Raw genomic sequence first — 26,375 nt, 5'->3', positions numbered from 1 at the left:
TTAGACTATGTCTGGTGTGAGCCTCCTCTTTATCCCTGAACGTTGTCAGGTTGTATCAGCGTGATCTGCTCTGGATAGGACTCTCTGAGGACAGAGTGCAAGAGGAAGCTCTGTTTATGTTGCTTTGGTGTCTCTCTGGCCGAAAGCCTCGCTGAGCTGGTTTAAATAACCCAACACATGTCTGCGAGGGTGTGCGGGCACGTGTCTCCTCACCTGGGCGAAGGAAGGGCACCTGGCTGGCTGCGAGCACCTGCGAGCACCTGGCCTGGGGGCAGTGGAAGGGTGGGCAGCGTCAGCTTTGCTGGCTTTAGGAGAGAGACAATCCCTCAGGTCTGAGGGAGGACAGCTCTGTAGGGCCATTCTGGCTCTGCTTGGGATGGTGACTGATCTAACTTACTCTTCAGCTGTGGCCTTGCCTTTGCTGGCAGTGCCTGCTCTGCACGTGTGTGTGCTTGTTTTGGTACCAGCCCAGCAGTTTAATCTGCCCTGTAGCGTTTCCTCTGACAAGGCAATCACTTAGCTAGGTACTATCAGAGAATAATTTGAGCTGTGAGGTAGAAGCTCAGAGATGGAGGAAGCACCTTACATCTGGTGGTTGCAGCTTGGTCTTGTCTGTGCCTTCTGTATTCCTGGGGTATCCCAACTCTTGCTCTCCTCTGGGTGCTTCAGCCACCTGCTACTTTCGCTCCCACCTAAGGCTGCTTTAGAAGCCTGTGCTTGTTTTGGACTGGTGTGGGGGTGTGTGATCTGATGTGCAGGGGTTTAATAGGAGGAAACATGACCAGAAGTGGCTGTGTTAGAGGGATTTTTCAGCTTTGGGTGAAAGGAGGTCTTAAATGTGTGTAGAAAGAGAGGCGCTTTTAAAAGGAGTTGGCTGAGCAGGCGAGCTAGAAGCAACCAGGGCACCAGACACAGATGCCTGCTTTTGCTTTCTTACTGGACAGAGCTACGTTGTCAGGATGAGAAAAGAAACAAAGTTGAGGGTTTGCTTTCCAAGCTCAGGGAGTTACCCAGAGCGAGACAGGCTGAATGTGTTTGTTGGGTGTGACTTGAGGTGCTCAGTGACAGCTGCAGGAGGTGCGCGAAATGGGTTGAGAGGGAAGCCTTTCCCTTGGCAATCCCTAGTGCCAGTGAGACCCTCTGACTGAATTGTCACCTTTCCCTCCCCTCAGGTCAAAAGCTGAGGATGGAGATAAGCTTTTCACACTGGCCTAAATGCCAGCAAACTGAGGCACCGTAAGGATCATCAGGGGAAGGGGATCTCGACCAGACCTTGTTCCAGAGAGGCTTTCTACCGCACCGGCACAGCGGCAAGGAGGCGGCAGAAAGTGCCCGTTGCTGCCAGCAGAGCAGTGTGTCTCAAGCACGCACAGGTACCTGGAGAAAGGCCTACTGGAGGTAGGGACAAACTGTATGCTCTTCAGGTTAGTGGCTGGTGGCTCTGGGGATGTTCAGGTGCATACCTTAGTGGAGACTGAAGTATCTGCGGGCTTGGCTTTGCTGTGACAGAACCATTCCCATCACAGGCATTTCTGCAGGGTGTTATTTCTCCTTTAATAGGGAACTTTTCCTGAAGCAGGAGTGCCAGGGATGTGAGTTGGGTGCTTGTGAACCACAAAGGTACATACACAGAGGAAGACAAACCTGTGTTCCATTCTTAAGAAGCAGTGGGCGCTTAGAGGCAGGATTTGCTGGGAACCATTTCCTTGTCCGCCCCTTCCCACTCATGTTTTTTCTTCCAGTGTCTTGCTTGGTTAAGTTTATCCGTGTGTGGAAATACAGTGCCCAAAGCAGCCTGTTCCAAGAGGGTGGTGGCCAGTGGAAAACTTCCATCAGTGCAAAATGAGAAAGGAAGTGTCCCCAAGCATGGCAAAATCAGACCTGTGTGCCCTCTGGGTCTACCTTGCTGTAGTTCCAGCTAACAGGGCTCTGTCTTACTGCTGGATATGCTGGGGGTATCTTGCCTGCTAAGCCCTTCTTTCACAAAATCCCCTGATGCAGAGCTCATTACCACAGTGGGATTTTGATGTTTAGCTGGTGCTGACAGTCCAAGGAAGAAGGGCTAGAACCAAGCATTGGTGCTGCTGAGAGTTGCTTGTTTGGAAGTTGTCTTTTTAAACATTCTCTGTGGGCCATGACTGCAGATAGGATGTTGCAGGCAGGGTGCTGGCTCCTGCTTTGTGCCAGCATCTCCTCTCCTGAGTCCCCAGCATGGTTCAAAGCTCCAGTGACATGAGCTCATAGTCACGGGTGGTGGTTTCAGGTGTAGGGCTCGGTGTGTGGTAGGTGAAACCTATGGAGGGCATTTCGGTGTTTCCTTTGCGTTGGCAGACTCTGGGGAACCTGAGGGTTCAGTGAGATTGACTCTGATCCAGTTGGTGCCCGTGCTTGCCTTCAGGCCTTTGAGCTAAGTCCTGCACACCTTGCTTCTCATGGTTTGGTTGGGGCTCTCACCCCTGCCTTTCCAAAAGGAAAAGAGTGCAAAGCGTGCTCCTGGGGCTGGGGCTTATTTACTTCTTGGGTTGTTTATTTATTGATGTGTTTTCAACCCTCACATTTGGGCAAGCTGGAGATAGGTCTGAGATGATCTTGTGACTCAGATGTCAGGCCCCGACTGGTTCCAGTGTTTGCTTTAGCTGTGCGGCTGATGCTGGGTTAGACACGAAGGGTCTGGAGGTGTGTTTGCGTTCCGCGCACCTTTGGACAGGGGGAGCTGGAGGTGCGGAGGTTGGGTCGTGTTTGTCCCTGCAGGGATGTAGCCACTAGGAGACACTCTCAGCGCATCCCCACGGCTCGCTCCCAGAGAGCCGGAGCCGGCGTGGAGCAGAGGGCTCGGCCTGGCAGCAGCCCTGCGTGGCTCTCTCGCACTTCGCAGGCACAGGTAAGGAGGCAGTGTGGCCCGCCGGGCGCTGCTGGTGGCACTTGGAATGTGCTTGCCAGGCTTTGGCGAGCTTCGTCGTGCGGATGTGTGCTTTTCACGGCCCTCGGCTGCGCTGCTGCAGAGCAGTCTGAGGGCAGGTGTGTGGCAGCACAGAGATGTTGCCCCGGACCTGGCAGGCAGGGGGCTGTGCCTAGGTGTCTGCTCCTTGAGCAGTGCCCCGAGGCGTTGCTGGAAACAGGAATCTGAGCAGTCGCTGTGCTTTGGGTGGCCACAGGCTTGTGAATGCTTCACAGCTTGAGATGCTCCCAGTATAAATCAGGTTTGTGGTCCAAAAAATGGCAAGGATGCAGAGCTCCCACTCTGCTCAGAGAAGCAAGCTGCAGAGGTGTCTCTCTTGATATTTGACTTCATCAATTATAGGAAAAAAAAACCTCAAACCAAACCTCCCCAATGGCCTTCCCCTCCTCCCTGAACTTGATTTTTACTACATCCCCCTTCTGTACTCTCTGTCTTCATCCTCACTTTCCTTGTCTCTGAAGCTGCAGCTCCACAGAGAGGAAAACACTTCCTCTGTGCTACCTGATCACCAAACACCACCACTGGGGGCCAGATCAGGGACTGTATGATTTGACTTCTCCAAAGTCAGCCGCAGGATATAGTATGGAATTTGCAGGGGTTTGGGACTAACACAGGAGGCAGAAATAATGAACTCCTTACCTAGCAGTGGATCATTATGTCATAGAGTCATAGAACTGTTGTCTGGAAAAGGCTTCCAAAATCATCCAGTCCAACCATCAACCCAGCACCATCATGGCCACCAAACCATGTCCCCAAGTGCTGTGGCCACCACCACCTCCCTAGGCAGCCTGTTCCAATCCATGACCACTCTTGCAACGAAGAAATTTTTCCTCATTTCCAACCTAACCCTCCCCTGGCACAATATGAGGCCATTTCCCCTCATCCTATCACCTGGTACTAGGGAGAAGAGACCAACCCTCACCTGGCTCTAGCCTCCTTTCAGGGAGCTGTAGGAGCCCAAATGTCTCCCCTCAGCCTCCTTTTCTCCAAGCTAAACACCCACAGCGACCTCAGCTGCTCCTCCCCAGCCCTTAGGCAGACCTAAGAGCAGCTTGCCAAGACCTGAAATGGTTACAAGAAGGCTGCAGAGGGACTGTTTGCAAAGGCCTGCAGGGACAGGATGAGGGCAGTGGTTTGCCATGAGAGCAGAGCCTGGAGAAGAGAAGGCTTCCAGAGGAGGAGACCCCACAACCTCTCTGGGCAGCCTGCTCCAGGGCTCCAGCACCCTTACCATACAGAAGTGTCTCCTCATGTTGAGGTGGCACCTTCTGGGTTCTAGCTTGTGCCTGTTATTCCTGGGCACCACCAAACAGAGCCTGGCACCTTCATTCTGACACCCACCCCTCAGGTGAGGGGAGACATTGACCAGATCCCCTCTCAGCCTTCTCCTCTCCGCACTAAACATCCCCAGGGCTTGCCGTGTTTACACAGCAGAGATGTTCCAGTCCCTCAGTCCCCCTTGTAGCTCTCCATTGGACTCTCTCCAGCAGGTCCCTGTCTCATTTTGACTGGGGAGCTTAGAGCTGGACACAGTCTTCATGGTGTGGTCTCAGCAGGGCAGAGAGGCAGAAGAACCTCCCTAGCCCTGCTGGCCACACTGTGCTCGATGTACCCCAGGACACCATCAGCCCTCTTGGCCACAAGGGCACATCACTGGCCTGTGGAGCACTTGCTGGCCACCAGAGCTCCAAGGTCTTTCACCAGGGAGATGCTTTCCATCAGGGTGACTCTTGGTCTGTACTGGTGCCTGGTGCTGTTCCTCCTCCAGTGCAGTGCTAACAAGAGGCCTGCATCTTCAGGGCCTTCTTGTTTGCCCTGGGCTCATTCCCTTCTCCAGCCCTATGTGCTTCGATCCCTGCCTCTGAGAACACTTCATTGTCTGAGCTCTTAACAGCACTGCCTGGGGCTGTCCTCTCCATCCTCTGCTGCTGTTCACATGCTCATAAGAACTCCTCTCTTGCCAAGTCAGTACAGTAGGAAAGGCTGAGGGCCCTGGGGCTGTTCAGTCCAGAGAAGAGAAGGCTGAAAGGAGACCTTAGCAATGCTCACAAGTCTCTGCAGGGTGGCTGCCAGGAGGATGCAGCCAGGCTCCTTTCAGTGGTACCCAGTGACAGATGGAGGGGCAGTGGACATAAACTCAGTCACAGTGTGATGGTTTGGGAGTTACCTGCTCCCCCACACGGAGTGAATTCACCCAGACTAGACTCAGCTGGCTGGAGGTTAAGGGATGAAGCTTTAGCTTCCCAGCTTAGCACAATCTACGAGCAGGTGTTTATACAATATATTACAGTAACACATCCCAGGGATACATTGCAATATGGTACACATATTTACAGTTATATACAAGTTAAAGGTAATAGAGCACCCCTCACAGAAACCAGAGTGCCCAGGAGGGGCTCCCAACCACCCTTCCACCTTCTTTCCAGCTCCCTACCTTATCCCAGAGCCTGCCTTACGTGCAGGGTGAGCTGGAAGGATCAGCAGGGGGGGTTGGAAGCAGAATGATTAGTTGGGTTACACACATCTAAGTAGAATGGCAGAAGCCCAGGGAGAAAACAGACTCCAATAGACTGTGACAGGTAGAGACTCACAGTGTCTTAGCTGTGTTTGTGTCCTTGTTTTCATACGTCTCAGCAAGCCTATGAGTGAAGCAGACATCACCACTGTTTTCTTTTCACAGCCTCTCATTTTTCTCACCATTAGCCTCCAACCAGCACGCACAGGAACCTCCACCTCAACACAAGGAGACTCTTCTGTACTGTGAGGGTGCTGGAGGCCTGGAGCAGGCTGCCCAGAGAGGCTGTGGAGTCTCCTTCTCTGGCGAGTTTCCGAACCTGCCTGGCTGTGTTCCTGTGCAACCTGCCCTGGGTGCTCCTGCTCTGGCAGGGGGGTTGCACTGGATGCTCTCTGGAGGTCCTTTCCACCCTCTGCCATTCTGTGAGTCTGTGAATATTTCAGACTTTCAGCCTCCATCTGGTTGGTCTCAGAGGCTCTTTGCAGAGGCCCCAGGCAATAAAACTAAGTGTGCTTTTATATATTTAATCCTACTTCTCTATTAATTTCCAAGCCTGCCAGTGTACTTAAAGCTTTAAGACAATTAGCTGCAATCCATGCCTGAGTGCTGGGAAGGTAACAGGCTGGCTTCCAACAGGGTCTTGTGTTGTCCAGCTTTTATCTCCAACACGTCTGATAATTCCAATGTGAGGATCCTTGAAAGGAAGAGCAAACAAGAACCAAGGCATAAAAGAATGAAGGAACAATCCTGCTGATTACAGACATCTCTAGGAGGGCAGGAAATCCACCCAAATGTGACAGTTCAGATTCCTGCCCTGTCTGAGAAATCAATTCAAGTATTTGAAAGGAAAGAAGGTGGAAGTGGGATTGAAAACTGATTTTAACTGTTCAGAGATAAATGCTTAGTTTGAGCTCAAACACTTTTGTTTCAAACAGGCTGAGGGAGCTGGGGTTGTCCAGCTGGAAGAAGAGAAAGCTCCAGGCAGACCTAAGAGCAGCCTGCCAGGACCTGAAGGGGCTACAAGAAGGCTGCAGAGGGACTGTTTGCAAAGGCCTGCAGGGACAGGATGAGGGAAGTGGTTTGAAATGAGAGCAGAGCAGATTGAGATTGGATGTGAGGAACAAGTTCTGCACCAGGAGGGTGCTGGAACACTGCAGCAGGTTGCCCAGGGAAGGAGTTGAGGCCCCATGCCTGGAGGTGTCCAAGGTGAGGCCGTCCAAGGCTGTGAGCAAGCTGCTGTAGTGGAGGATGTCCCTGCTGAGTGCAGAGGGGTTGGACTGGATGCCCTTTTTAGGTCCCTTCCAACCCAAAGCAGTCTGTGGTTCTATTTTTCAATTAAAAAAAGAAGGGGAAAAAAGGCAATTCAGGAGCATCTGCTCCATGATCTCCTCAAGTACAGAGGGGAGGCTGCCAGGTCACTATTCAGGGTCCTGCTCTCACCCCTTGTTAAAAGTGGGTCCAGTGTTTCCCCTTTCTGGTCTCCTGGGGCTTCTCCTGACTGCCAGGTCTTTTCAGATGTCAAGGGGAGTGGTTTGGCAGCTACATAAGCCAATTCATCTGGCAGCTGGCCTGGCAGCTACATCAGTCAACACTCTGTTGGCTCCCATGGACCTAAGTATGTTCAGGTTCCTCAAGTGGTCATGAACCTGATCTCCTCTTACAGTGGGAGGGACTTTGCTCCCCTGCTCCATAGAGGACCTTTAGGTTCATATCTTGGGAGGTGTGAGGAAAGAGGTTGCCAGTAAAGACCGAGACAAAGGTACTGTTGAGTACCTGTGTCTTGCTCCCCGTGAAGGGTGTGCTTTCCTTGGCCTTTGTCTTCTGGATGACACACCTGTAGAAGGCCTTCTTATTCTTTGTATTCCTGGCCTTGAGCACCCCTGGGCAGCAGGCAGCCACAGCCTCCCTGGGCAGCCTGTTCCAGAGTCTTACAACCCTGGTACTGAAGAACTTCTTCCTCAGCTCCAGGCTAGCCCTGCTCTGTCTCAGCTTCAAACCATTCCCTCTTGTCCTGTCTCTAGATACCCTCAGAAAAAATCCCTCTGCAGCCTTCCTGCAGGATCCCTTCAGCTGTTGGCAGGCAGCTCTGAGGTCCCCCTGGAGCTCCCCCCTCTTCTCCAGGCTGCACACCCCCAGCTCCCTCAGCCTGTCTTCACAGCAGAGCTGCTCCAGCCCTTGCATCGTCTTTGTGGCCTCCTCTGGCCTCTCTCCAGCAAATCTGTGTCCTTCTTCTGCTGGGGACACCAGCAGTGGTCCTTGAGCTCCCCTCCAGGAGCTGATTGTTCTCGCGTTGTGTCGCAGCTCATTGCCAGCTGCAGCCCCAATAAGAAGGTGATGGAGAGCACCTCTGAAGTAGCTTTTGGGTCAAGTGTAAATTTAATCAGTGTCCCCTTTGGCATACCCAGAATGCTCAGTGATGTATCCAAGTGAGAAGGTTGGCAGCTGTGTGTTGGAGTGCTTAGAGGAGGTAGCAGGGGAAGCTGTGTTCCAGCCGCTCCTTGCCAGGAATGTAAACGCATTCATTTCTCCCTGCACATCTGCCTGGGGGAGGCAGGAAAGTAGAGCTGAGAGAGCTCTAAGTATGGCACTCGCTGGTTCACAGTCTGTGTGGTCAGGTTAGTCTCACTTAGCCCCACTGCCACATTTCTGCTGCAGATCTGAAGGTGACTGCACCTCTGATTTGCCTGTGGCCTCCTCCAGCTGTGCTGTGTTTCCCGGCTGGTGGACTTCACCTCCCCAAGGCAGGAACCTCTGGTGTCTGCTTTCCCAGCTGTTCCCTGTGCTTTCCTCTGGCACTTCTGTGCTCGGCCCAGCAGCCAGCTCAGCTTGGGTGGTGAAGCTGTGCTCGGTCACAGGAGCAGTGGCAGAGCTCATGGGTGGAGCAGCCACATGCAGGTTAAGCCTCTGCCCCGCTGCCTGTCACTGGCAGCTGGCAGGGCTGCTCCAAAGCCCCCAGCCACACTCCTCCCTGCAGCAGCTGCCTGCCACCTCTGGTCCAGCTCTCCCCGCTGAGGGACCACTGTGGTCTAGATGCTGAGAGTGGGGAACCTGTGCTAGCCTAGCAGTGTACCCAGGCCAGCAATTGCCTCTTAGCCGAGCTATTAGCTTGAGCAGAGCTTTGGTGGGCATGGCACAGAGCCCCATGCTTGCACTTTGTGCCCATACAGAGACTGAAACCCTGTTTCTCAGCAGCTTTCTCACCCCAAGGCAAAAAGCTCAATGTCATTTCTTCTAGGGTATGAAAACCAGGCCAGCATTTGTGTTTTTCACTGACCAAGCACCAGGGCTTTCTTGACTGAAAAAGCTGTCAGCAAACATATCCTGTGTCTAGCTCTGGAGCTTTCAACACAGGAAGGACGTGGACCTGATAGAGAGGGTCCAGAGGAGGCCACAAAGATGATCAGGCAGTTGGAGCAGCTCTGCTAGGAGGACAGGCTGAGGGAGCTGGGGATGTTTGGTCTGGAGAAAAGAAGGCTCCAGGCAGAGCTAAGAGCAGCCTGCCAGGACCTGAAGGGGCTACAAGAAGGCTGCAGAGGGACTGTTTGCAAAGGCCTGCAGGGACAGGACAAGGGCAGTGGTTTGAGATGAGAGCAGAGCAGATTGAGATTGGATGTGAGGAACAAGTTCTGCACCAGGAGGGTGCTGGGACTCTGCAACAGGCTGCCCAGGGAGGTGGTTGAGGCCCCATGCCTGGAGGTGTCCAAGGTGAGGCTGTCCAAGGCTGTGAGCAAGCTGCTGTAGTGGAGAATGTCCCTGCTGAGTGCAGAGGGGTTGGACTGGATGCCCTTTTTAGGTCCCTTCCAACCCAAACCCTTCTATGATTCCATATGTAACATGTAACTGGAGATATGAGTGGCCTGGGGGATCTCCAGAGGGGATCTGAAATGTTCTGAGGTACTGTACCCCACGCATACACAGCAGGCAGCTTTCTCCACCATCTCAGCTGCTGAGTGCAGCTGTGGTGCCACATACTGCTGCACACCAGGCTGCTGTGCCACGTCCATCTTACTGGTTTGTCCTTGGGTTGGCTATGCCAGCAGAGTCAGGTTGACTCCCTGTCCCCAGAGGTGTTCCAAGGGGCAGAGATGTGGTGCCGAGGGACATGGATCAGCACCAGGCTGGGTAGAGTAGGTTGGACTCTGATCTTAAGGGTCTTTTCCAGCCAAAACCATTCCATGCTTCTCTGAGTACTTGGTCCTGCTAAGCCTACACTCCCCTGCCAAGCCAGTGGAGAGCCTTAGGTGTGCTGCAGGGTAGGTGTCAGGGAGCGGCTCCGTTGCCAGGCCATGCAGTGTGCCTGCTGCGGTGCAGCCCAGCGGCGCAGACCGGAGCACCTGCTGGGCACCGGCAGGAAGCCTCCCCCAGGAGCTCGCTCCTGGTTCAGACTGGACTGCTCCCATCACTTTACCCTTAGCTGGTTAATCACTCTCCTCAGGTAAGTGCTTCCCCCTGGGCAGGTGTCCGGCAGCTTCTGTCACCTCCTGGGTCTCTGCGTTCTCACTGCAGCACAGCTGCTCCTGGCCACCAGCCGAGGCGCTGCCGCCGTGGCCTGTAGTGCTTGGGCAGCTCAGCACCGGGAGCAGGGAGGGAGCACAGCCTGGCTGGAGGTACACCAGAGCCTCCAGTGGCACACAATGGGGAGGGTTCTCCTGCAAACGCCTGCTGGCCATGCAGGAGGCTCCTGGCCCCACAGAGTGGCAGAGCAGTGCACCAAATATGTAGGGTTGTGGAAGGCTGCTTCTGGGGCAGAAGGAGGTGTTGGTGATGGAGCAGCTGGCCCTGCTCTGTGTGAGGGCTCTGCTCTGGGGCAGAAGGAGGTGTTGGTGATGGAGCAGCTGGCCCTGCTCTGTGTGAGGCCTCTGCTCTGGGGCAGAAGGAGGTGTTGGTGATGGAGCAGCTGGCCCTGCTCTGTGTGAGGGCTCTGCTTTTGGGGCAGAAGGAGGTGTTGGTGATGGAGCAGCTGGCCCTGCTCTGTGTGAGGGCTCTGCTCTGGGGCAGAAGGAGGTGTTGGTGATGGAGCAGCTGGCCCTGCTCTGTGTGAGGGCTCTGCTTCTGGGGCAGAAGGAGGTGTTGGTGATGGAGCAGCTGGCCCTGCTCTGTGCAGGGGTTCTGCTTCTGGGGCAGAAGGAGGTGTTGGTGATGGAGCAGCTGGCCCTGCTCTGTGTGAGGGCTCTGCTTCTGGGGCAGAAGGAGGTGTTGGTGATGGAGCAGCTGGCCCTGCTCTGTGCAGGGGCTCTGCTTCTGGGGCAGAAGGAGGTGTTGGTGATGGAGCAGCTGGCCCTGCTCTGTGTGAGGGCTCTGCTCTGGGGCAGAAGGAGGTGTTGGTGATGGAGCAGCTGGCCCTGCTCTGTGTGAGGGCTCTGCTTCTGGGGCAGAAGGAGGTGTTGGTGATGGAGCAGCTGGCCCTGCTCTGTGTGAGGCCTCTGCTCTGGGGCAGAAGGAGGTGTTGGTGATGGAGCAGCTGGCCCTGCTCTGTGTGAGGGCTCTGCTTTTGGGGCAGAAGGAGGTGTTGGTGATGGAGCAGCTGGCCCTGCTCTGTGTGAGGGCTCTGCTCTGGGGCAGAAGGAGGTGTTGGTGATGGAGCAGCTGGCCCTGCTCTGTGTGAGGGCTCTGCTTCTGGGGCAGAAGTAGGTGTTGGTGATGGAGCAGCTGGCCCTGCTCTGTGCAGGGGTTCTGCTTCTGGGGCAGAAGGAGGTGTTGGTGATGGAGCAGCTGGCCCTGCTCTGTGTGAGGGCTCTGCTTCTGGGGCAGAAGGAGGTGTTGGTGATGGAGCAGCTGGCCCTGCTCTGTGTGAGGGCTCTGCTTCTGGGGCAGAAGGAGGTGTTGGTGATGGAGCAGCTGGCCCTGCTCTGTGTGAGGGCTCTGCTTCTGGGGCAGAAGGAGGTGTTGGTGATGGAGCAGCTGGCCCTGCTCTGTGCAGGGGCTCTGCTTCTGGGGCAGAAGGAGGTGTTGGTGATGGAGCAGCTGGCCCTGCTCTGTGTGAGGGCTCTGCTTCTGGGGCAGAAGGAGGTGTTGGTGATGGAGCAGCTGGCCCTGCTCTGTGCAGGGGCTCTGCTTCTGGGGCAGAAGGAGGTGTTGGTGATGGAGCAGCTGGCCCTGCTCTGTGCAGGGGCTCTGCTTCTGGGGCAGAAGGAGGTGTTGGTGGTGGAGCAGCTGGCCCTGCTCTGTGTGAGGGCTCTGCTCTGGGGCAGAAGGAGGTGTTGGTGGTGGAGCAGCTGGCCCTGCTCTGTGTGAGGGCTCTGCTCTGGGGCAGAAGGAGGTGTTGGTGGTGGAGCAGCTGGCCCTGCTCTGTGCAGGGGCTCCTCCTGCCGTGGGAGCTGAGCGCGGCTGTGTCTGAGCGCGCAGATGCCTGTGAACGTGTGAACACAGAGGGATGGATTCATTGGCACCTGGCTGCTATGAGCAGCACAGCAATCTGGGACAGAATCCCCCACCCGGCCTGAAGTGGGCAGATGGCAGTGTCCCATGGCAGACACTGCCAGGAAATGCTGCTGATGACTGGAGGAGTGCCTGAGGGTCCTCCACAGCTATGCAGCCCGAAGCATCGCATGACCTGCACAGCACCTGGGGAAGAAGCCTTCCGCTGCTTCCAGGAGCAGCTGTTGCCTGCCTTCTTGCTTCTCCTGCCCCGTTTGCAGCCGTGTGTTCCCTGGTGGTCTGCTGAAAAGGGCTCCCTTTCTCAGGGGAGCCTGAAGGACCCTCTGAGAGACATGGCACTAAGGACAGAAGGCCCCCATAGCGGGCACTGACTCTGGGCGAGCTGCCAGAGTGTCCTGGGGAGGAGAATCCTGTCCCCGTGCCCTGGGAACAGGTTGGTGTCACATGGTGGCAGCCTTGCAAACCAAATAAAGCCTGAACTGCTGCTTCAGCCCCTCTCAGTCACCGAGGCTTGGATGTCTCTGCAGTGGTGAGCCGCTGGGTTGTATCTGCCTAGAGATCAGTGAGCAGGTGAAGGAGGGGATGGGCAGTGGGGAGCAGGTGAGACCCAGCAGGACGCTGTGGTTGTGGCAGCTCCTTGCTGGAGGCAGCCTGGCAGGAGGTGCACACTCCCAGTGCAGAGAGCAGAGCCCCAGCAGGGTGGGTGGTGGCGATCAGACCTGGCTACCTTTGCCAGGGCAATGAAACATGACTGCCAGGAGCACTCAAGGCTTCCTTGACACATCAAGCAGGAATACACAGAGCTGAGTCCAGACCAAAGAGATCCCACCCGGGGCACTTGGATTCTCACCAGCTTCCTGCCCTGGATTCCTAGATTCATAGAATGGGTTGGGTTGGAAGGGACCTTAAAGCTCATCCAGTTCCAACCCCATGCCATGGGCAGAGACGCCTCCTACCAGCCCAGGTTGCTCAAGGCCTCATCCAACCTGGCCTTGAGCACCTCCAGGGAGGGGGCAGCCACCACCTGTTGAAAGAGGTCACTTCCAACCCAAGCCATTCTGTAACTCTACAAGTCAATTATCCTCACCTTTCTAGGTGCTGTGGGACTTACTCCCTGCCAAGCAGGGATCTGTGGCTGCAGGAGGACAGAGGAGGCACAAAGATGATCAAGGGGTTGGAGCAGCGCTTCTAGGAGGACAGGCTGAGGGAGCTGGGGGTGTTCAGGAGAAAAGAAGGCTCCAGGCAGAGCTAAGAGCAGCCTGCCAGGACCTGAAGGGGCTACAAGAAGGCTGCAGAGGGACTGTTTGCAAAGGCCTGCAGGGACAGGACAAGGGCAGTGGTTTGAAATGAGAGCAGAGCAGATTGAGATTGGATGTGAGGAACAAGTTCTGCACCAGGAGGGTGCTGGAACACTGCAGCAGTTTGCCCAGGGAGGGAGTTGAGGCCCCATGCCTGGAGCTGTTCAAAGTGAGGCTGGACAAAGCTGTGAGCAAGCTGCTGTAGTGGAGAATGTTCCTGCTGAGTGCAGAGGGGTTGGCCTGGATGCCCTTTTTAGGTCCCTTCCAACCTAAACTCTTCTGTGGTTCTGTGCTGGCACTCCAGCAACGTATGGACTTGCCTGCTGTGAAGCCAACTGCCTGCTTTGGCTGGGCAGTCATTGCTCACAGAGATGCACTTATCCCAAAGCAGAGGAGCAGGAGCTGGCTGCTTTGGCAGCATAGGGTGGGCAGTGTGGTGCCTTTGCCTGCACTGCCCCAGACTCCCAGTGCAGACAAGTCCTGGAGTTGTGAGGAGTTTGCTGTCCTGAAAAGATCAGATCTGTGGTTCCCTGCGAGCTCCAGCAGCTTTGCTTGCTTTGGCTGGATGTGCTTGCCCAGGTGAGGCCAGGAGATGGGGTTAAAGAATTGATTTTGACTCTGCTGGTTCCTCCCAGCTAGCAGGAGGCAAGGCACTGTGCAAAGCACTCTGCAAGCTTGAGCCTGGCAACTCAGAAACCTGCTAGGTTGGATGCACAGCATGAGCTTGACTCACACTCACCTGCCTCAGAAGCAGACGCAGCTGTGCCAGCAACAGGCCTCTGCTTGTTGCAGGCTCTGCCTTGATCCCTCTGTGGGTGTAAGAGGAGCTGTACACTTGTGCAAACAAGCAGTGTGCAATTGCCTGTGGCTCTTTGGGAGAGAAGAACAGCAGGCAGAGCTCAGAAACACATCTGTGATGTGCAGAAAGAGGGGCTGCAAAGCTGCCATTGCCAGGGCTCCTTGCACAGGGCTTCTTGTGCACAGAGAATGCTGCCACACAGGGGTGCAGAGCAGGAGGACACAGCCAGGCTGCGTGTGAGGCTGTCAGTAGCACTGACAAAAGACTTGGGAAGAGCCAAGCAAGCCAAGCAGATGCTTCCCTGATGAGGCTGTGAGCAAAGTGAAACTCTTCAGGAGTACACTTGACAGTGCTGCTTCCAGGTTGCTCCGAGGGAGTGACATTCTTCTGCCTTACAAAAATACAGACCCAGGAGTGCATTCTGCCACCAAATTGGGAGCACAGAGAGCATGAAAAAATGGAATACTTGGAGCTGCTTTGTAGTACAGAGGAGGATGTGTTGAAAATGACATCTGTGATTGTCTGTCTGGAATGGAAAGGGAGATGAGGGGAGGAAAGGAGAAAGGGAAGAGGAAGGGGAAGGGAAGGTGGTTCATATCACATCTTTTGAAGACGTGGAGAGAGAGCAGTCTCTGTTTCTCCCTATTTGCTGCACACTGCTGTGTCTGGATGTAGAGTAAGATGCCAGTAAAGCTCAGATTGGGATCTGCAGTGGGTGCTTGAGGTACAGGAAAAGCTAGGCCTGGTCAGGTGTGGATTTACAGGAGCTGAGACTCTGCTATTGCCTCTAAGTCTCCAGGAGCAGAGCATTCAGACACTTGCTGTGCACTTGGCTGGAAGGATGTGAGGCAGCTCTGTGGCTTCAGTAGCCCTGAGCTGGGGCTGAGCTAGTGTCCCTTGGTTCTCACTTGGCATTACTGAGCTGTGTATGCTGCCATGCTAAAAGTCCTGGTCAGCCTGAGCAGAGGGACTCTGCTTCTGCCAGCCCTGGGAGTGCACCAGCCATGCTGCCAGACTCGGGGAGCAGGAGGGATGTGGGCATTGCAGAGCTGAGATGCAGCCTTTGGCAGATCTCCAGACTAGAACCTAAACCCAAAGGCCAGCCCTCCTCCAACAGCTTCCCTTCTCTAGGAAATGGAACTCCTGCCTGGAGAGTCAGAGGCCATTGCCAGTGCATGGGACACAGTGCTTTGCTGTGGGTAATCATGCTCCAGTGCAGCACGAGGGACTAGGAACTCACCTGCCCTCACCTCCTGCCTGCTTCTTACCAGCACCTTGTTCTCAGCTCACCCCGAGTGCTGAGCTTCTCTTTCCTCTTCCTTTGCATTTCAGTGCTTAGCCACATGTGGCTTCTCTGACTTGTTTTCTTTCCCTGGTCACACATCTGCACAGCTCCTTTGGTTCCCTGCAACACAGCAGTAAGTGAGGAAGAGTTCTGACCGCTGCCTGGGCTGCTTTGTGGTGCTGTACCTGATATCAGAGGGGAGGTTTTTACTCTGAACCACAGTTACCTGTTGGCTTTACTTTCTGCTAGCATGCTTGCTGTCTGCTCGAGGTCAGAGTGGACTCAAGTGCTGATGAGTGATGCTAAATGAGCAGCCTAGAAGAACAGGTTTCAGTCAGTATTTGTCCATGGGCAGGAAAGGCTCAGTGCTGTTTCAGGACAGTCTTCCAGAGTGGCACAGGGGGACCTCATTGCTGTCTACAACTACCTGAAAGGAAGTTGTAGCCAGGTGGGGTTGAGCTCTTCTGCCAGGCAAGCAGCAACAGAACAAGGGGACACAGTCTCAAGCTGTGCCAGGGGAAGTGTAGGCTGGATGTTAGGAGGAAGTTGTTGTCAGAGAGAGTGATTGGCATTGGAATGGGCTGCCCAGGGAGGTGGTGGAGTGGCTGTGCCTGGAGGTGTTCAAGCAAGGCCTGGATGAGGCACTTAGTGCCATGGTCTGTTTGGTTGGGCAGGGCTGGGTGCTAGGTTGTACTGGATGAGCTTGGAGGTCTCTTCCAACCTGGTTTATTCTATGATTCAAGCATCTGATTTTTGCATGCTTGAAAAACCTCATCCTGTGTCTTGAAGGGAGTGGATCCAGACCCAACAGGCAGTTTATCCTTTAGCTTCTCCTTACTGTGTCTCCCACAAGTAATATTGCTGTGGTTTGTGGGACTGTTCCCTAGGAGCTGCAATCACTGCTTTCAGATGGGTCACGAAGCTGCCATTAGAGGTTGTGCCTGTGGACCATAGCTGAGTGAGGCTGGACTGGCTGCAGGCATGAGACCAGCTGCTGTCCCTTCCACTTCCACTTGCTGGCAAACCCAACAGCCTGCAGTCTGCCTCTCCCAGAGCCCTTCCCCTGCTGTTGCCCCCCCCACCATGCTGTCATAGAATCACAAAATTAACCAGTTTGGAAAAGGCCTTTGAGATCATCCAGTCCAACCTATCACCTAACACCTTCTAATTAACTAAACCCTGGCACCAAGTGCCTCATGCAGTCTCCTTTTAAACACCTTCAGGGAAGACCACCTCCCCAGGCAGCCCATTCCAATGCAAATCACTCTTGCTGTGAAGAACTTCTTCCTAACATCCAGCCTGAACCTGCCCTGCTGCAGCTTGAGGCTGTGTCCCCTTCTTCTGTTGCTGGTTGCCTGGCAGAAGAGACCAACCTCACCTGGTTACAGCCTCCCTTCAGGTAGTTGTAGACAGCAATGAGCTCTGCCCTGAGCCTTCTCTTCTGCAGGCTGCACACCCCCAGCTCCCTCAGCCTCTCCTCAAAGGGCTGTGCTCCTGCCCCCTCACCAGCCTTGGTCCCCTTCTCTGGACATGTTCCAGCACTTCAACATCTTTCTTAAACTGAGTGGCCCAGAACTGGACACAGCACTCAAGGTGTGGTCTAACCAGTGCCAGTACAAGGCAGTAGGACTTCCCTCCTACCATGGGCAGGGGCACCTCTCAACTAGATTCAACTGTTCAAGGCCTCATCCAGCCTGGCCTTCAACATCCCCAGGCAGAAGGCAGCCACAGCCTCCCTGGGCAGCCTGTTCCAGAGTCTCAGCTGCCTCCTACTGAAGAGCTTCTTCCTCATCTCCAGTCTAACCCTGCTCCACCTCAGCTTCAAACCATTCCCCCTTGGGCTGTCTCTTGACACCCTCAGGAAAGATCCTTCTGCAGCCTTCCTGCAGGATCCCTTCAGGTACTGGAAGGCAGCTCAATGGTCCTGCTGGAGTCCCCTCTTCTCCAGATCCTGTTATCATGTGGACATGAAACCCAGCAACTGGTTCCCAGGAAGTGAGTAGGAAAGCAACTGGAAGTGCAGAGTTGTTTCCTGTTCCTTTCTCTCACTCAAGATGTGCTGCAGACAGGGAGCTTTATTTTCTGCTCATCCTGGCTGATCATCACCCTGTTGCCTTGAGTGCAGCTCTGTTGGTTCACATCACAGAGATGTGACCTTCTTCTTGCTCCAAACTTCCACGGGCAGTGGTTCCTTGAGGCAGCTGCAGGCTGGTCTGGTGGGGTGGCCTGGCTGCAGTGTGTGCACATCTGCCCTGGGGCAGGGCACGCTCTGCTGCTGCTGCTCAGAGCAACCTTACCACCTTTTTGTGAACAGAGAGCTGAGGCAGTGCCATGGCAACCCAGGGCTGCCAGTCAGCAGCAAATGCAGCATCTCCTTCCCCTGGGCTGGACACTGTCATCTACTTCATTGAGAAAAAGAGAGCAGGGCCTCTGCAGCACAGGAATGGCAGAGCAAGCTGCAGCTACAGCACCTCTCTTCACAGAGCCATGGAAATGTTCAGCTTGGAAAAGAGCCTCAGCATCACCCAGTCCAACCCAGAACCCTGCTCTACAAGGTTCACCCTAAACCATAGCCACAAACACCACATCCAAACCACCTTTAAACACATCCAGGGTTGGTGACTCCACCACCTCCCTGGGCAGCACATTCCAATCTCTCACCTCTCTTGCTGTGCACAAATTCTTCCTCATGCCCAGTCTAAACCTGCCCTGCTGCAGCTTGAGGCCATTCCCTCTTGTTCTGTCACTAATGCCCTCTGGGAAGAGCCCAGCAGCAACCTCTCCACAAGGTCCTTTCAAGTAGCTGTAGAGAGCCATGAGGTTGGCCCTCAGCCTCCTCTGTTTCACACTAACCATCCCCATCTCCTTCAGTCTCTCCCCATCAGATTTCTTCTCCAGGCCCTTCACAGCTTCCTTGTCCTGCTCTGCACTGGCTCCAGCACCTCCACATCTCTCTTGTGTTGAGGTGCCCAAAACTGAACACAACACTCAGGATGTGGCCTCACCAGAGCAGAGTCCAAGGGGACAATCAGCTCCCTGCTCCTGCTGGACACAGCCTTTCTGATCCCAGCCAGGATGCCAGTGGCTTTCTTTGCCACCTGGGCACACTGCTGGCTCCTGCTCAGCTGATGGAAGAGCTTTGTCATCAAGCTGCCAGCAGCTCTGGCAATTTACCCAACCATTAACGTTCAGAATGGGCTGTGATTAGAAGGGGATTTCATCCTCTGAGCTTCGTGGGGTGTTTTTTAAGGAGAGCTGATGGAATGAAGCTCTCAAATGAATTGGAGAAAAAACCAGAGTTGTGTTTGGAGAGAGAGATGCAGAAAAGAAATTACAGAAGCAGATACAACATCCATAGTGACCCCTTTGAATTTGCACCCACCCAAAACTAAGCCTATACTCCCCTGTGCTCCAATCCTTCCCCCGCATGCCTCTGCCATCCCTGGGGCTAAACACAAGCCCCTGGAGCCCCCCAAACAGGCCTGTTCCTTACAGGTTTGTCCCAGTAAAGCAGCTCCCACCTGTCACAGGGCTGGAGCAGGAGGAAAGGAGAAGGAGCTGGCCTCGCTGGGAGTTTATAAAGAGATAGCAGAGTTATGGGAGTGAAAAACAGTTTTCTAGTCCCTAGAGGATTTTTAACCCTACAGCTCCCAACCTGGGACGTTCCTGAATCAAGACTCATTTGTCTAAAATGTTGCATAGAAAATCCCTCTTGAGACTGATGTTAGCATCTGTGAACATGAAACTGTGTGGGAGGAAGAATGTCTCCAAAGCCTGCTGGGTTTGGGCACAGCTTTTCTCTGCAGGGCTGGAAAAGGACTGCAGAAGGCTGTAAGCCTTTCTTTGAATTATTTTATGCATTCACACAGACTCACAGAATGTCAGGGCTTGGAAGGCACCTCCAGAGATCATCCACTCCAATCCTCCTGCCAGAGCAGGAGCACCCAGGGCAGCTCACACAGGAACACATCCAGGTGGGTTTGGAAAGTCTCCAGAGAAGGAGACTCCACAACCTCTCTGGGCAGCCTGCTCCAGGCCTCCAGCACCCTCACAGTGACAAAATTTTCCCTCCTGCTCCCCTGGCACCTCCTCTGCTCCAGCTGGCACTCAGTGCCCCTTGTCCTGTCCTTGGACACCCCTGAGCAGAGCCTGGCTGTGCCCTGAACATCCTTAGCAACAGCAATGAGGCTCCTCTGCTCCAAGCTCCCAGCCCCAGCTCCCTCAGTCTGTGCTCAGAGGAGATGTTGCACTGCCTGCAGCAGTTTGGTAGCTCTGGGCTGGGCTCTCTCAAGCAGTTGCCTGAGGTCCTTGAGCTGAAGGGGCCCAGAACTGGACACAGTCATAGAATCATAGAATCAACCAGGTTGGAAGAGACCTCCAAGCTCATCCAGTCCAACCTAGCACCCAGCCCTAGCCAGTCAACCAGACCATGGCACCAAGTGCCCCAGCCAGGCTTTGCTTGAACACCTCCAGGGATGGTGACTCCACCACCTCCCTGGGCAGCCCATTCCAATGCCAATCACTCTCTCTGACAACAACTTCCTCCTAACATCCAGCCTAGACCTGCCCTGGCACAGCTTGAGACTGTGTCCCCTTGTTCTGTTGCTGGGTGCCTGGCAGCAGAGCCCAACCCCACCTGGCTACAGCCTCCCTGCAGGTAGCTGCAGACAGCAATGAGCTCTGCCCTGAGCCTCCTCTGCTGCAGGCTGCACACCCCCAGCTCTCTCAGCCTCTCCTCATAGGATTTGTGTTCCAGGCCCCTCTCCAGCCTTGCTGCCCTGCTCTGGACACCTTCCAGCACCTCAACATCTCTCTTGAATTGAGGGGCCCAGAACTGGACACAGTACTCAAGGTGTGGCCTGAGCAGTGCTGAGCACAGGGGCAGAATAACCTCCCTTGTCCTGCTGGCCACACTGCTCCTGATGCAGGCCAGGATGCCATTGGCTCTCTTGGCCACCTGGGCACACTTCTGGCTCATCTTCAGCTACTATCCACCAGTACCTCCAGGTCCCTCTCTGCCTGGCTGCTCTCAGCCACTCTGTCCCCAGACTGTAGCACTGCTTGGGGTTTGTGGCCAAAGTGGAATATTGCAGATGTGGCCTCAGCAGGGCAGAGTAGAGGAGCAGGAGAACCTCTCTGGCCCTACTGGCCCCACAGGTGTAGACTGCAATGTTCTGGAAGTTGAATGGCTGAGCTCTGATGTTCTGACTTTGCAGTATTTAATAGGAATTTTCATCCTGAGTTTCCCTTGCTTAGCTCCACCCCCTCAGAGCAAATTTCAAACATTTTCATATATAGAATTTCCTGGAAATTGTTTGAAGGGTTTTAGTCTGGAAAGCACCCTGAGGATACAGGGCAGTCAGCTGGAAAGGAAGCATGCCAGTGCCCTGGTTTGAGGTCAGAATGTTTTCCATCTTTAGCATCAGATTGACAGAAACTTCTGCCTTCTGGTATTGGCAAAGGCAGCTGCTGTTCTCCAAAGGGTCAGGCAGCTGCTTGGGAGGAGGGCTGGGGGGGGAGTAGTAAGATGACAGGTCCAGAGGAGAGCCACAAAGATTATCAGAGGCTGGAGAACCTCCCCCATGGGGACAGGCTGGGAGAGCTGAGGCTTTTCAGCTTGCAGAAGAGGAGTTTCCAGGGAGGACTTAGAGCAGGCTGCCAGTACCTGAAGGGGCTCTAAGAAAGCTTGAGAGGGACTTTTGACAAAGGCTGGGAGTGACAGGATGAAGGACAATGGATTGAAGCTTGAGGAGAGCAGACTGAGACTGGGGAATGGGAAGAAATTCTTTAGAGTGAGGGTGGTGAGACACTGGCACAGGTTGCCCAGGGAGGTTGTGGATGCTCCTTCCCTGGAAGTGTTCAGGGCCAGGCTGGATGAGGCTTTGAGCAGCCTGGGCTGGTGGGAGGTGTCGGTGGGGGCTGGGAACTGGATGCTCTTGAAGGTCCTTTCCAACCCAAACTGTTCCTTGAATCTCTCAATACCTGCTGCTGTAGGACTCTGTTACTGCTTTGAAGCTGATGAAAGCTGTGTTGCTGTGTTCCCAACCTGTGCTCTTTGGCTTTTTGGACTGTCTTTGTGTTTGCCTTTTCCCCCTGCTGGGTTTGAGTGGTGACTCCTGAGGAGAGTTACCCTTCTGGTGGCATTGAATGTTTGGTACAGAAATGGCAGAAGGTCTTCTCCTTCCAGCCCTCCTGTGGTGTTGGCACTTGTAGTCAGGCACCACTGCAGGCTCATAGTTCTTCTTGTAGTCTGTAGTAGTGTTGAGTTTTCCACAGCTCTTCACACTCCAGCTAGACTTTGATGTGCAGGAGTGAGGCTAGGGACAGGCTTGATGTGCAGGGTTTGAAGCACAGAGCTGCTGACCTGGGACAGGTACCACAGCCTGGTCACCTGAGCAGAGGAGAGCTGTATCTGCCTGGCTGTCCATCACAGCCCCTTAGTGAGCCCTTTAGACAAAAGATAAAGCCAAGAGAGCAGAGCTGTAGGATGCCTCGTGTTGCTGAGAGCCTCACAGGTGGCACTGCTGGTGCCTAGGAGAAGCAAGAAGCTGAAGAGGAGGCTGCTTTTTGGCCAGCTGTTCAAGCCAGATCATGCTTCCCTGCAGCTTGATGGAGGCACCTGAGTGCCCCCTTCCAGAGGGGATGGCAGAGCTCAGCTGCTCAGCAGAGAGAGGGCTCTCAAATGCTGGACTGGTCTGCCCGGGGGGATCAGCACCCCTGAGGGTGTTCAAGCAGCCTGTGGAGCTGGTGCTCAGGGACATGGTTCAGTGTTGACCCTGCACTGCTGGGCCAGAGGTTGGACTGGATGAGCTTGGAGGGTTTTCCAATAGGATGTGTTCTGTGACTCTGTGATTCAGATGGGGCAAGGCAGCTGACCTCAAAGAAGTGGCAGCAGCCAGGCTTCCTGCAGAAACTCACAGTGCAAAGCACAGAGTCCTGCTCCCTGAGAGAAGTGTGCTGTGCTGGACATTGGAGGGAGAAGCAGAGCTAGCCTTAACCCTTACTGCCACGGGGAGAACAGGGATTTTAGGGGAGGTTGGAAGTAAGTTGCCTCTGCCAGTCTGAGGACTTCCTGCTGGGCTCTGTGTTGAGACCATAGAATCTTAGCCTGGTTTGGGCTGGACCTCCAAAGGACATCCAGTCCAACCCCTCTGCACTCAGCAGGGACATCCTCCACTACAGCAGCTTGCTCACAGCCTTGGACAGCCTCACCCTGAACAGCTCCAGGCATGGGCACCTGCCTGGGCAACCTACTGCAGTGTTCCAGCACCCTCCTGGTGCAGAACTTGTTCCTCACATCCAATCTCAATCTGCTCTGCTCTCATCTCAAACCACTGCCCTTGTCCTGTCCCTGCAGGCCTTTGCAAACAGTCCCTCTGCAGCCTTCTTGTAGCCCCTTCAGGTCCTGGCAGGCTGCTCTTAGGTCTCCCTGGAGCCTTCTCTCCTCCAGGCTGAACAACAACAAGGAAAATGGGAAATGAAAAGAACAAAAAAACCCAGGATAAGGCAAATGAAAAATAACAACCAGCAAACCTTCCTGAAGGTCCCCAAGGCTTGGGGACAATATGGATTGCTGGCCTGCTCTGTGCTGGCTACCATTCAGCCCCTGGGAGCTGACTAGAGCAGACCTCCTGAGGGAAGACTGGTGATGGGAAAGCCTATGCTGAGCCTGCCAGTCTGGATAAGACATTGCTTCGTGACCAAGGTCAGGGTAAAGGCTGAGCAGAGCCCCCAGAAGTGCTGGCATTCCCCAAAGCAGTGCTGCTTTTGGCTGCTGCCCACCCGTGCCTCCCCCTTGTACCTTCTCCTGCAGCCAGCCTGCCCACCCCTTGCCCACAGCTGATGGTCTCTGGGCTTTCTGTGCCTTGCCTTGTGCTAAGCCCTACCTCACTCAGCTGATTTCCCTGCAGAGGTGTTAGGGTGCTTGCCCAGGGGATTTAAGAGCTGGAATCCATACCTCCAGCAGGGCTGCAGGCTACTGCTAGTCTCCTTTCCAAGGTCTGGTCAAATATTTGTAGAGGTGTTGACTTGCTCTTGTTTTATTGGGTGCTCCACTGCCCTGAGCTCAGCAAACCTCAGTGCCAGGAGTCACCTCACCAAAACCATGAGTGAGCCAGGGGGGTTGTGTGCTTGTGCCTCCCCTTCCTGAGATGGAAAGCAAAGGAGGATTACTTAAGCATGGGGTGGGAGAGTTCAAGGCTGCTTTTGCAATGCTTACTCTCCTCAGCAGTCCCTGTGAGCTGACTTGGAAGAAGAAAGGCTGCTTTCTGCCTGCCTCAGAGCACATCCAAAAGCTAAGCCCAAGGGTTTGTTTTCTTACAGAAGAAAATCCAAGGAAGGTCTGTGCCTGAGTCATGGTGAAATGGGGAGGTGCCTGCCAGAGCTGCCCCAATTCCCAAGTGCCCAGAGCTCACTAAACATCTCAGGCTCCCCTAAATAGCTCCTGTGCCCATCAGGAGAACCAGCTGTGACTAACCCAAGGTCTAGGCTGTCACTTCAGGGCAGCTGGAGTCAGCTCTCTGTCCTCCTCATGACTCCAGCGTGTGTGAAGTGGCCTTTGCTGTACCCCTGTGCCCATATACCCTTATCCTGTGCATCTCTTTGTGTTTCTGCCTCTGGGATCTCCCTCACACCAGAGAAGCCCCTGCTGGTTCTTGCACAGTGGCCAGCTGGCCCCTACCCTCCTGCCACCTGCAGTGACCACAGTGCCACTGTGCCCAGGCTGAGAGGTGGTAATGGCAACTTGCAGCTGCAAGGCTGGGAGCAGAGAAGAGCCTTGTCTGTCTGTCTGTCTGTCTTGGCTGTCTGTGTCTCACAGGCTCAGGCTGTGGAGCTGCCAATCACAGGCTGCCGTGCAAAGGCTTCCAAGGCTGTTGGTGGCGTTGGCAGTGGATTTGTTATGTGCCAGAAAAGCAGCACTCTGGAAACTGAAATGCCTTTCTCCTGCAGCCCTGCTTTTTCTCCAGCATCCTGGATGGAGAAGCTACAAGAAAAGTAAAAAGCTCTGAGCAGGTCAGTCCCAGCTCTGGGAGATGCAGGGAGTAACTGGAGGCAGAGCAGACAAATTCTGCCTTCTAGAGCAGCTAAAAAGCCCATGGTAAGAAACAGAAGGCAACTAAATGAGCCCTCAACACAGGAAGGGCATGGACTTGATGGAGAGGGTCCAGAGGAAGCCATGAAGATATCAGAGGGTTGGAGCAGCTCTGCTAAGAGGACAGACTGAAGGAGCTGGGGTTGTCCAGCTGGAAGAAGAGAAGGCTCCAGGCAGACCTAAGAGCAGCCTGCCAGGACCCAAAGGGGCTACAAGAAGGTTGCAGAGGGACTGTTTGCAAAGGCCTGCAGGGACAGGACAAGGGCAATGGTTTGAAATGAGAGCAGAGCAGAATGAGACTGGATGTGAGGAACAAGTTCTGCACCAGGAAGGTGCTGGGACTCTGCAACAGGCTGCCCAAGGAGGTGGTTGAGGCCCCATGCCTGGAGGTGTTCAAGGTGAGGCTGTCCAAGGCTGTGAGGAAGCTGCTGTAGTGGAGGATGTCCCTGCTGAGTGCAGGGGTTTGGGCTGGATGCCCTTTGGAGGTCCCTGCCAACCCAACCCATTCCAAGGTTCTGTGTGGCTCCCCACCTTTTCCAGGCTGCACTGGGATCCCAGAGGATCACGGTATGCCTTCTGGCTCTTGTGTGTGCCTTCCTTACCCTCTGCTAAGGGGAGAAGTAAAAGAGGATTAATTGCAAAAGCATTTGGTGTCTTCTTGCAGCTCACCACCAACCTAAGGTAAGATTTATTAAGAGATCAGCCTGGTCTGTGGCGCAGCAAAGATTAGTCCAGCTTTAAAATAAAACGCTTTGGAGCAAAGATACTAAACATAGGCTGCCCTGCTTCTGCCCAGGAACAGGTACAGGGCTGCAGGCAGGCACCACTGCTCCCACCAGCCTGGGGTCACAGCTGGCATCAGCAAATGCCTCGCTTGTTTTGAGGGGAGCAGAGTAAAAACTGGGTGAGGTCTGACAGTGGCCTGGGTTTGCAAAGGAACCTGAAATGCAGCCTCCTTGTGACTGCTTGAGTGGCATCGTTTTGTTAAACAGGGGCACACATGGATATGCCAGTGGGAATCTTCTCACTGATGAGCACAGCTGAGATCTTTGGTGGCTGGAAGTGCTTTGCTGTTCGGGCAGTGACAGTCTGCTCCACGTCACAAAGGGCCCTGACAATGCCGGTGGGGACTTAGCACCATCTCTGCCTTGCAGAGAGCAGTGTGGCACACACTGCAGGACCCATTCACAGTCTGAGGCAGACTGATGATTAGGATGAGATTAAATGCAATCAAGCAACCCAATCCCTTTACTGTTTGTTTGTTTTGATGCTTACTGCACCTTTGTGGAAACCAAAGCAATGCAGCAAGCCAAGCATTAGAGTGTCAAAGCATAAAGCTGTGAGCTAGGGCCTAGGGAGCTCTGCCACCTCAGGTAGCATCAGTCAGAGAGTCATAGAGTGGTCTGGGTTGGCAGGGACCTCCAGAGGTCATCTACTCCAACCCCCCTGCACTCAGCATGGACATCCTCCATTACAGCAGCTTGCTCACAGCTTTGTCCAGCCTCTCCTTGAACAGCTCCAGGCATGGGGCCTCAACCACCTGCCTGAGCAGCCTGTTGCAGTGTCCCAGCACCCTCCTGGTGCAGAATTTGTTCCTCACATCCAATTTCAATGTGCTGTGCTCTGCTCTCATTTCAAACCATCGCCCTCACCCTGTCCCTGCAGGCCTTTGCAAACAGTCCCTCTGCAGCCTTCTTGTAGCCCCTTTGGGTCCTGGCAGGCTGCTCTTAGGTCTGCCTGGAGCCTTCTCTCCTCCAGACTGGGCTGAACACCCCCATCTCCCTCATCCTGTCCTCCAAGCAGAGCCATTCCAGCCCCCTGATCATTTTCATGGGCTCCTCTGGACTCCATCAGGTCCATGTCCTTCCCATGCTGAGGGCTCCAGAGCTGGATGCAGCCCTGCAGGTGAGCTCTCAGCAGAGCAGAGCAGAGGGGCAGGATCCTCTCTTTCCATCTTTGGCTCTTGTCTGGGTGTGATTTGTTCTCTCAGGGTGCCTGGGTGGTGTTGTCATTGTCTTGTAGCTCCTGCTTGTCTCTGCTTCTCACTGGG

The 26,375-nt window shown here is 54.4% G+C and overlaps 1 protein-coding gene across 5 annotated transcripts in view; it reads left to right on the top strand.

The window, feature by feature from the left end:
* The window catches only part of SLC1A2 (solute carrier family 1 member 2), a 106,957-nt gene that overhangs the window by 2,107 nt on the left and 78,475 nt on the right, over window positions 1-26,375 (top strand). The window contains exon 2 of one of the 5 annotated variants that reach the window (XM_064152288.1): window positions 1,173-1,373. The exons of 3 other annotated variants lie outside the window; for them this stretch is intronic. The gene's annotated coding sequence lies outside the window, so the exon portion shown is untranslated. Of the gene's footprint in view, window positions 1-1,172; window positions 1,399-26,375 lie in introns of all 5 variants that reach the window. One more of the 5 variants, XM_064152281.1, reaches the window with a different exon arrangement.

Source organism: Pogoniulus pusillus, chromosome 1 (genome assembly GCF_015220805.1).
Source record: "Pogoniulus pusillus isolate bPogPus1 chromosome 1, bPogPus1.pri, whole genome shotgun sequence".
In the NCBI taxonomy this organism is placed as follows: Eukaryota; Metazoa; Chordata; class Aves; order Piciformes; family Lybiidae; genus Pogoniulus; species Pogoniulus pusillus.
This window is presented reverse-complemented; position numbering and strand designations above follow the sequence as displayed.